Here is an 11973-nt window from a genome sequence, read left to right on the forward strand (position 1 = left end):
CTAAAACTGTTCTGGCAGTCTCTGGCTCTGAATTTCACCTCTGGGTCTCCTAATTTTGCTCCCATTCCAGCAGTAATGGTTACTGCCTCTGAAGCTGGAGACTATTGTCAGTCACATAAAACACAGAAAAGCTCTTATGCCCATTTTAAAAATGAATATGGATCAAGCCTGGAAAACACTGGTTGTTGTGGGGTTTTTTTAACCTTAGCTTTCTGATCTACACTACAACTTTTTTGGCACCAAAGCAGAGAACATAGAAAATATCATGTTAGAACAAAACCAGGGCTCTTTCCACATTTCAATCCTGCCACTACTTACTGGTCCATTAGACAGATATTTTTCCTAAATGATGATATACTGTTTGAAATAGTTGAGGCAATAGAAGGAATTTTGTACTTTATTTTCTAAACACCTTTCAGGAGATTATCTTTTCTACAGGTGGAGAAATCAGCTTTTGCATTTTTCCTTCTTTCTATTTTATTCCTTGGCCACTCAGCCTCTCCTCAACATCTGTGTAGCTGTAAAGAACATAATCCCTGCCCTTCACTGAGAAATTGAAACCTCTGCTGTATTAGCAATCTACTGACACAGTCTCACTGGTATGCATCTTTTCCTTCTCGCTCAGCGATAATGTCATCATCCATTTTACTCTTAACTCTGAGGAATGAAGAGTGACTATTTGAAATACTTCACTGTTGCAAAGGGAAAGGATCTGTTACCAGATGTAATGCTAGATGTAACTTTCTGCTGCATTTTACAGAATATCAAGTGCATGACTAAGGTATAAGATCAAGATCAGCCATTTAATTACTCAGGGTATACATAGCTCCTGGTTACACAAATAAATCTTGAAATTCTGAACTTATAAATTCAATCTCCTACCCACATCAATGAATGACACATTAGAAGATATTCAGGGACCTAAACACAGGCGTCTAGTGCCATTTTAGCTACAGGCTATCTGAATTACCTACCTAAGCAATCTCAAAGCCTTTTAGAGCAGCAGCTGGTAGGCCAGAACAGATTGATGCCTACGCCACGCATATGAATCACTGCCACATTGTGGCATCCTCACATTGTTGAGGAACACCTAGGAGGAAAAAATTAATAAAGAATTACATCCCTTTTACATTCTGACATGACCAACAAATGGATTTGTTTAGCACATTAATAGGCAAACAGGTTAAATTACCTACCATCTCACAGACCTGGAAATTAGGAGGGCAAAAGTGAATTTAGTAACATCTTGTCTTTCTAATCCATCACCCTGTCATAGTCCTTTTGTGCGCATAACTGGTTAATGTTGTACTGATAAAACCTTTTAAAATTTAAAAAAAAGTTAATTATAACACTAAAGCATCTGTAATACAGAAGCAACTTGCATTTTTATGTGCAAAAAACTGCCAATCTCATCTCACTAAAGAAAATGCAGTGCTTTTGTCCAACTGTGACCGCATGATAGCACATCAGTTCTGGCCTCTGGTGCTCAGCCTTCAATGTAATACCATTCTGCCACTAGGTTACATCCTGCTTCAAAGTGTTCTGTGAGCAAAAGACCTTGGGAATCACCCACTTGCTGCTGCCGGTGGCATCTTGCCTGTTCCCCTCTTTGTGATAAGAAAGTTAACCAGAAAGCTTTTACAGTGACATGGTGCAGGCTGTTTGCTGGTACCACTGGGTGTTACAGCGATCGGTCTGGGCTGCCTTAGGCAGACACCAAAGCCAGACACAGTGAGCACAGCACTTCAGCTCTGCTGGAACTGCTGGCACTCAGCTCAATTTTCCATGCTAATTCTTCTTCCTCCAAGTCTCTGGCCTGGGGAGGGAGAAGGAACATTTCTGAAGAGATATTTTTGAAGCAAAGACTTTTAAAGCTGATTGTGATCCCTCAAGCATATGCTTTGCATGGATCTGGGTAGCATCAGCTAGCTGGAACAGCGCTGGATATTTTTCATAGATGATGCATCCACTTCTTCTATAAAAGCTCTGCCATAACTGCTCCCCTCTTATCTCCTATTTCTCATTCTGAGGAGTCTTTCTGTTTGCAGATGAGGTAATGGGCCAAAGACAAGCTTGCTGACCAGGCCAAAAATTCTGTGGACCATTCTGCACAGTTTTACGAACTGGATGATCTGTGACTCAGAAACTCAGAGAAGTGTGTGTAAAGGCTTGCCTGGGATGTATGAACAAAATAAGCCCTCATACTAGCTCTTGTAAGTGATTAAATCCTTCAGACTATCCAAGAGAATGTTTTACTCTAAATAAAATTAAAATATGAGCAGAGCACAGGTAGTGTGCTGAAAATCTACATCTACCCCATGAAGTGAATGAGGCTGAGAACTCCTATCGCTCGCCAAGGTTGAGGCATATAGGGGAATCAGGCACTTTTATCTATGTATATAAAAACACACACATGGATACACAGGAACCAAATTCCCACTGAAATCAGCTTGCTGGAATAGATGCAGTAAGACTCACAAAAAAAGTATTGCATATTATAGAGTCCTGATCTTTAGAAAACCTTCCTGTCACTTCTTCCAATAAACCTGCTCCTTTCATAAATTTCCTCCTGGCCAAATGTGTGTATTGTCAATAAAAGAGGTATTTTATTTTTAAAACACGTGCAATTTACCTGATGCCTTAAATTGCCTTTGAGAAACTTTTGCTTCAAAGAAGTGCATAATAATTATCCCACACCCATCAATAATAACTTCACTTTCTCTGAAAAGCAATGGTACAGCATTTTTGTTTGGCTTTATGCCAACTGCAGAGGCATTCATTAAGGTTTTACTGCATTTTTTTTAAACGCAGTCTGATTTACCTGAAATACCAACATGATGTTTGCCAGAAAGATCATTTACTTCAGGTTTGGGTTTGTTTTTTTTTTTTGTATGACACATTTTCCTTGGGGTCCTACACAGAGGATGACTGTCCTTTGAAGTCATGCAAGCCACTGACCATGTGTGCCAGACTCTCAACATCACAGATATATGCTGGCATCTGGGGTCCCAACAGATGCTAGGTAGGGTCAGGCCTGCAGGCTCCTTCTTGTGTTTAGTGTAATGATAGCATAATATTTTAGTTTCATCCCCCTGACTCACTTAGCAGTCTTTCCCCGTACCTTTGATTAGTTTTCTGAAAGCCCCCTCTTCTACTGGAATCTATGTTTATCATTATTTATTCCATTTATTTGTGTTCTGCTATCTGCTGAGAGCCACTGACTTATGCAGAGGAAGAAAAGAATATATACAATGTCACATCAGGCAAAGTGCTAGCATAATTTAATTTAGTTTCATAGTCTTCTTTTAGGTACCCAAAAGGGAACTAGAACTGTATGGTTACTTCCTCTGCTTACTGCAGTGGAAGAAGTGCACATTGTCCACAAAAAGGAAAAATGGAAGGTCTAGGATATAACATGATCCTTATGGGTCCCTTACAACTTGAGATATTCTCTGATTCTATGATCTTCTGCATCAACCTCATTGTCAGTCTCAGGCTAAAAATAAAATGTAAAGTAGTAAATGTAAAAGTGGGCTAATTTGGGGCCCTATTACCTATATTTCATGTTTTACTAGACATTTCCTGCTTTTTCTGTCTTCACAAATATGTCAAAATAGGCTCAAAGAAATGTAGCTCCACAGATGTATTCTGGTTCTTTCTTTCCCGAGAGATGCAGGCTCAGCCAGAGAAGCTGCTGGGCAGCAGCAACAGACAGTCATGGGCCAGCACATGTGTTGTGGCTTAACATGTAATGTCAGGGCACAGAGAGCAGCAGCAGCGGGACTTCCAAAAACACCTGGAAATTGAGTTGCCAAGCACCTGAGACAGTGGTTATGAAGACACACACAGCAGGACTGGGGCAGGGGTGCTGTGGTGCTTGAGGAAGAGGAGATTTTGAGCAGAGGTGAGTGGCAAGAGAGGACTGGAAAAATGGGGAAAAAAAATCCATATCTGTGTTCAGGTGTGCTGGTGTCACCCCCTTGTTGCTATCTATCCCCACCCCGTTTTTTCTCTTGCAAAGAAGACAGCACAGACTGTCTCTGGCATATTATTGCTGAAGTCAGAACTTCTTAAGTTTATTTCTAAACCTTCTGGTTTTCAAGACTGCATAGGCAGAGGTTGTCAATGGCACTTCATGAAATCAGGCTGGAGAAGGGACAGGTATTACTGACCTGAAATGGTGCAGGCACTGAGCAACCCCACACAACTGCTAGAGATGGACCTTTGTGGTCCAAGCAGGGAGAATGAGTGGGCTCCCATGGAAAAGGTTGCTTGTTTTTCTTTTACTGCCTTTGCAGGAGCCAATTTCATTCCAAAGTGAGCAGTTCACCTCCCCCCATAATTATGACTAAATCTTGATGGAAATGAGGAACCTGCAGTCCTGGTTGCTCTCTTGCGAAGCACTGAGTCATATAATGGGTCTGACCCAAAGCACTGGAGATTACCCCAGTGATAAAATGTAACTACTCTCTGGTTCCCCACTTAAATATGAGACCCTTTATTTTAATTAAGTTTGAGTAAAAAAAAAATGTTTTCATATTCCATATATGCAGACCTCAGCATCTGAGACCATTTTACTGAGTGTTTGAAACTTCTTTTGATTTACAGATTCATGGATGAATCAGAATGATCCGTGCCAGCTAGTCTGCATGGTCATAACTTAGTGCTGTCTTGACTCATACAACTGAAAAAGTGCAACAGAAATAACAGCAGAGCGAAAGGGTGGGGAGCCAGCACCAAGTGAAGACGCCTAATTTTAGAATCTACATGTGAGCTTGGTGTCCGTACTTCAATTACTCTTGTCAGCAAAGATCTCCACCTACAGTCAGTGAAGCCTGGAAAGTGATTCAGGTATTGGAATCTGGTCTAGTGTGAACAGAACAGCTCTCCAGTACCAGTTGAGGAGGACTTCTGGGTCACCAGAGCTAGCCCTTCAGTGTTAAAGGAATCTGGTCTTATCAACCTCCCCCACAAAACTATCAAGCACCATTGAATTTTTCTGATGGCTAGGACAAATTTTCTAATTACTGGCCTAACCATGATTGGTCAGTGACTATTCATCCTCCAAAGCAGGGCAACCAGATCATACAGCGATAGAACAACAGGGCTCAAGGGCTCGCCCTTCACATCATGCAGTCATTTAGGTCTGGCTCTGTACTGTTTTGACTGCTACAGAAGTTTCAGGCTCTGATCTGACAGTTTTTTCTGGATGAGTTCCTCCTGTAATACTATTGCCTTGCACTGCATGGAGCAACCACACAGTCTTCATCAAAGCAGTGAAAAACTGTGCTGTTGACTGTATTTACTTTCACCACTTTTTACCTCATCCTTTGAACTTTCTTTGTGCTGGCCAGTGACCATAATAATCATGTATGCCACTCTATGCTGTAGATGTTTGCACAATGGTATAGCTTGTGTAACATTATGCCCAGCATCACATCTGTTCTGCCTTTTCTGAAAGTTCCAGAGAGTTAGATTTGCTTCTGTGTCAAAAACATCTTACCGACTTCTTTTGCAAAACACTTGCAAGCACTGTGCTTTTGGGTTTTCTTATTTTGCTTTGGAGGTCCTGTTCCAGAAAGCAACACGACATCCACTTTTTCTAAACCCAGCTACTTGTAAAGCCTAGTAAATGTTTTTGGCCTTAATCTATTCTTGAAAATCTGAAGTTCTGCTAAATTTTTCCTTAATGTTGTAAGTAATAATTTTCTTGTAAAAAAAAAAAAAAAGGCACTGGACATGTCCTGCAGCTTTCATGTTGCAGAAGATCCATATCTCTTCCCAACATAATACAGTATCGCTAAAATAGAACAAAGTGAAAGTTTTGAATCAATTTCTTCAGTGACAGCTGAAGATAGCCAACTGTCAAAATGGAGAATAAAATAAATGGAAGATGACTGAGACAGTCCTGAAACATGCTCTCAAAGTGCATTTTTACAGCTATTCTGTTTCATTCTCTTTATGTTTTCATACCTTGAAATATTATACCAGTTGTTATATTTTTAAAGAAGATATTTGAAGAATGGTTCACAGTCCATTTATTGTTATTCTGTACAGAGATGTGATGAAATCAATGTACTCTGCACCACAGGCATAATATAAAGCAGATGGTTTTTCCTCAAGCAATGAGTACATTAAAATCCAAACTATAATACAATGTATATAGTGCTTCTAGATTAAAGCTCTTGCATGCCAGATTTGTAGCTTTGATTCTCTCTGATTTTAGCGCTTAGTAGGATTTATTCCAGTGATTCTGTCCTTGGGCCAAAATGAATCAGCTTTTATCTAGGATGATCATATATTGGCTAAGCCCTGTAGCTTTTCTTTTAATAAACATGTAACTTTAACCTACCATTACATGTACATAAAACATTACAAATCAAGTTTGCACACAACACTACAGCCAAACCAGAATCCATTAGAGTTCAAAATGGGGTTCATCTGAAGAATGAACGCTTCTAATGCGTGTCCTTTTAATTTTGCTGATTGCCTTCTAGTCAGCTTGCTTATAATCACATTAGTTCTTGCCCAAGCTTAAGCTTATTTGTGGGCACCATAGAAAAGCATCTTCAGCCTCCTGCCTTCAGAGTGAAAAGTCTTCATAGAGTTGCAATTTCTGACTAGAAAGTGACATTGTCATGTGTGCAAAGTGGCTCTCTGAATTTCTCATCTTCCTTGGTAGCATGAGCAGCAATTTTTGAAAAATGTTCATGTATCTATTTGGCTGATTTTCCGAAACCCCTTTGTTTTTCAAGACTTTCAGGGCTTTGCTCATACTCTAAAAGTTCAAATTTCCTGAATCTGGAATGATTATTATTCTTCTCCCAACTCTCCAAAAATACATTTTGTACTTTGAAAATAGTCAAGCAGATCCTCTTGTCCAACATATTCTTTTACCACTGTTCAAGTCCAAAAGCAAAAATCTGTCTCTAAGGCTCCTGCCTGTGATACTTGCAAGAGACATATCAGTTACAGAGTTAACTTCATACACTCCACTCTTGTTGGTCCTCAGTGCACGTGGTGTGACAGGGACATAAAAGCAAGGGGGCGTGTTGCCAGTCTGCTCTAGAATATTTTGGTTTTCACAGTGCGTGGGAAATTCCTGCAGGGTTATATTCAGGCTGTAATTGGAGGATGGGGAGTAATAAGCAATCCTTGTCACCAGTGATGTTTTCAGTGATTCACTGAAAGCATCCTGAGATCTCTGGGAATATGGGCTGGTTTTGATTGGGAAGATACTTAGAGAATCTGAAGCTAGAAGAGAATAAATGAGTGTCAGGCATGCAAGTCCAATCTGCTGTCCAAAAATTTAACTGATTATACTATTAGACAGGACAATTGGAAAATAATTCCCTCTCACCCCAAATTGCTTTTACATATCTATTAGACTACTCAAAAGAGGCAGGAGAACTCTGACCTGAGATATCTCAGTGGCATTAACTATATGCTTTAGTTTCACAAATTTAGCTCATTAATTCAGCTATTGCCTGAGCAGTCCCACAGAGAAGCTCTCAGTTGGAGGATTAACATGCAGATAGGGCTGAGCGATTCAAGATGAGGTGAAAAAACAGTTTCGGCCAGTCTACCATGTCGAAGGCAACATTTTACTCAGGCAAGAATCCTGAGCCTATTTGCACAGCGATGTGCCCTGCTCCTGCCCTCTCACCAGCCGTTCCTCTCTGCCACCAGTTTTGTAAATCTACTTAGATTCACTCCAGGGTGTCATTTCCACAACTAGAACATCAGCTCCCCAACAAGACTACCTCAAGCACCATGCAACATGGTAAAAGAGAAATACTATCATTCATCCAAATATACGAGAGGGGATTTCCCTCCCACCTTTTTCTCCTACATGCAAAGCAGAGGCCTACTTATCATTTCCCGTAAGTCTTGCAGCTCTGAGGTTTGTATTGACTCAGAGCAAAATCACTTACGCTAACAAAGAAAGGCGGCAAAGCTTTCTCTCTAAATTTAATGCAGACTTTTTCCTGACTGGTTCAAATTCAGAAACAAGCAGTATAAGGTTCTCACTGAGTGTTAATATAAATCACTTATAAAAGAACAACCAACAGAAATAGAGCAGAAGGTGAAGATAAAACAGAATCTTCCTACGCTCTCTGGTTTCATGTTAAGATCTTTCAGCATGTGACTTGCAGTCCATTTCCTGCAGCCTCTAAAGATGCTCAGCAGGTCTGTAGCAGCTCTGTAGCAGGTCTCAACAGGTCAAATAAAAAAAGAATAATCATTTGAAACAATTTGTATATTTTACACGTTAATTTAGCATGGGTGGCTTTAATGCTGTCTGTCCCTCAGATGTTCCCACAGCAAGCTTTCCCAAACCTGTCCTCCAGGGGAATATTTCTAGGGGTGAGCAGTAAGTGCACAGTCCTGAATGCTAAACTCCTGCCGGGTGTGCTGGGACAGCCCGCAAAGCCCCTGATGACAGTGAGAGATTTACTGGTCCGTGGAACTGAAACTGCTGCTTCATTTCACATAGAAAGCAGACTTCAGAAGATCTTTATCAAGGGCAATAAAACCTTTTGGTTACTACTGACCTGAGCTGCTTCAAGCCAGCTATAGAAAGATGAAAGACGCTGTCTCGCAGTACTTATCTACTGAAACCTTCCAGTCTTCTTTAGCTCTGGATTGAAATATGATCGTTTTTAATCACCATATTGTTAGAACTTGTTCACCCTGCCACAATTAATGCAACGAGAATGCATCTGCACAATGAATTGTTTGATCATTATTTCATTTTAAATGGGGGATATAAAATTACTGCAGTGCAGAAACTCCCATTTCTTTTATTGAAGAACTCATTGTTCTCCATGAGATTAATTATGACTCTCCCATATTTTTGCCAACATTTTCTTCTCCAGTTGGAACAGTGTATTTTTGTGACTGGTAGGAATTCTATTAACTTACATTGAGCATTTGGCTTCAAAGGAGTACCAACAAATAGGATGAATGACTGACATCTGCCTGCACTAATAAATCTCATGTCTAATGCTATTTTAGCTAAAAAAGTATTATCTTCCTAATGTATGGAATTCACTCCTTCACAGAAAGGTTGCCTTTATTCTTTTTTTTTAGAATCTTAGATGGAACAAAATGTAGGATTATGTATCTGTTCCTGTTTGGTTTTTTTTCTGCCATGTACAGTTTGTTTCCAAAAAATTCAGAAATATGATTTTTGGACAAAATTATCCATTTAGTATAAACCTATACTAGAAAACTATAGAAAATAAATGTTTTTTTCTACTTTTGAAAATGTCAACAGCCATTTAAATCAGTTCAATTCTCCTTACCACAAAGGAATCTTAATTTTTTAAGAAGAAAAAAAATCACAGCAGAGATAAATACGACGTACAGCATGGAAAACATGCTTGCTACAGAGGTTACATCTGAGAACATGATGGTATGATTGCCTGTAAGTGGTAGGGCATGGTCCTTCTCTCACTTATACTGACATAAATCAAAGGTAATAGCTGTGTAATCAAGGATATTATAGAGAGTTCAAGTAATATTAGCCAGTGTTATGTTATACATATGTAAATATATTTGTACAGTTGCCATTGTCGTTTTGCTGAAAAATGTTCATGGAGGCAATTTTCATTTTATCCCACCACGCAGGCAATGTAGTGATTCTGTGGGGCAGTAATGGTTCCATTTGGAAATATGCTGTGGTTTAGTGCCGAGTTCATTTACTTTTTGTTTAAATTTGCTTTTTGTTGCTTCACTATGTAGTTAAACATGTATTTGAATTACAGTACAGCTTAGTTATGGTGGCTTCTATATTCAGCGAAAACTAGGATAAATAAAACTCAAAATAAAATAAAACCATATGCCAAGTATGAATGCTTTGAACCTTTGCAACAACAGAGGAAGTGAAATGTGAATTCTTTCCTGTGAAAACATTTGGGGAAAGTATGAAATCTGGGAACTGGCTGGGTTCTGGCCCTGTTTGTTTACCAGAGCAAACACATAATTGCACCGGGTTACGCAATACACTGCTGCGCGTTACCTGAGGTCCCTTCACAGAAAAGACTTTCAGGAAGGAAACACTTAACAAATTTAAAAAAAAAAAAAAAAAAAAAAAATTAAAAAAAGCTGCAGTTCCCACATGAAATCAGCCCTTTCTTCTGGAAACAAGCATTTATTCCACAGCTCTGGGGAAGAGAAGCAGTTGTCGTTGGAACTGGGAGATCACGGAGGGATCCTGACTGCAGCCATAGAGAAAATGGGGAGACATTTGGGGAATAACCTGAGGCAGATCATTCTTGTATTATTGTTATATCTGAGGCTGCAGGTGTGGTGCATGGCTGGAACCAGGAAAGGTGGAGGAAGACTGGGAGGAAAGGCCAGGTTTGGACAAAGTCCTTGCAGGGAGGACTGGGACCTGCCAGGGTGGGACCAGGCTTGTGAGTCAGAAGAGTTTGAGTTTAGGGGCCAGGTGAAAGGATGGAGTCAACAAGAGGTGAAATAAAGGCACATAAACAGACAGAGAGGCGAAGACCCATTTTAGAAAGGGAAGGGATGATTCTGTGCACCAGTTAATGCACTCTAAGTGGGTCAGATGCAACCAGACCCTGGATTCAAGCTAGGGGTCTCGAGCAGAATTTGTATGGTGAATGCAGAATTAAGATGCCGAATACCACTCCACAGCTGCCACATAAGCCTGCAGGCACCTAAGCACCAGAGAGGCTTTCCCCTTTCACTGCCGTTCCCCAGTGGCAGGGTTCACATCTCAGCACATTCCCAGAATGAGCCCATTCCTGACAGGGCCGAGCAGCTGGGAGCTGGGGAACCAGGCATTCCTCTGCCCTAAATCCCCAGCGGGGCACAATCGGAGAGGCATTTGCAAAGCATGCCAAGCACACTCGTGACTGCCACTTTCCTTCAAACACTGCCATGAGTGGAGGGGCCCCTTTGCGACACCCACGGGGTCAAAACGCATGCCCGGGCTGCAGAAAAGCACCTTTTGTTTCCCCAGTGGCTATCTCCGGGATCTGGGAACCCAGCCTAGACCTACACTTATCTTTCCTAGTTGGGCCAGCAGGCTGGCTGTGGTTCCTGGAAGAGGTGTTGGAAATAAGTCTGCATCCAGCCCGTAGGAGTATGTGGGCCCCACCTGGACCAGTATCTGGTACAGATCTGGGGGAATCGCATGGCTGGTCCACGGTGGGGAAGGGGGGGGGGGGGTTCTTGGCAATCCCATTGCCAGGTGTCTGCTGGCCCCCAAGCATTGCCAGGGAGCCCCGGTGCAGAGGCCAGGGTGCTGGTAGCTAAATTAACACAAAAAAGGAGACCCTTAGTAAGCGTCAGAGCGCAGTTGTGTTGGCAGGGGCAGACCTCTGCTGGCCCCCAAGCATTGCCAGGGAGCCCCGGTGCAGAGGCCAGGGTGCTGGTAGCTAAATTAACACAAAAAAGGAGACCCTTAGTAAGCGTCAGAGCGCAGTTGTGTTGGCAGCTGCAGACCTTGGCAGTGAAGGCAAAGGTGCGGTTATGAGCCCTACCTGCTATTATGTCCCACGCAAGCCAATTCCTATTGCTATTTATTTTTGCAGCATAAGCACCAAATAAACCCGACTAGCATTTTACATGATGTTGATTTATAGCTTCACCCTCTAAGACTCATTTCCTTTTTTATCTCCTCTTTATTGATTTTACTCCCCTCAGTGGCATACCATAGATGAGAACACCCTAATATTTATTACACCCACATATCTTTATCACACGTCAGTGCATGGCTACAGTAACAGAAGGCAATAACAAAGGAATAGTGTTATAACAACCAGTGTGTGTACAGTCACTGCGATAGCTGCTTGATTAAGTACATGCTTTACTTTACTTAACCACATGTAAAATTCAGTCTGTATTCCCCATGTGTCCTAGTCTTTAAAACCTGTATCCTCACTCAAAACGCTGACACCTCAAGCTCGGAGGTATATATATATTTATATTTATATTTAT

The sequence above is a fragment of the Egretta garzetta genome, unplaced genomic scaffold (assembly GCF_000687185.1).
Source record: "Egretta garzetta isolate BGI_Z169 unplaced genomic scaffold, ASM68718v1 scaffold844, whole genome shotgun sequence".
NCBI lineage: Eukaryota > Metazoa > Chordata > Aves > Pelecaniformes > Ardeidae > Egretta > Egretta garzetta.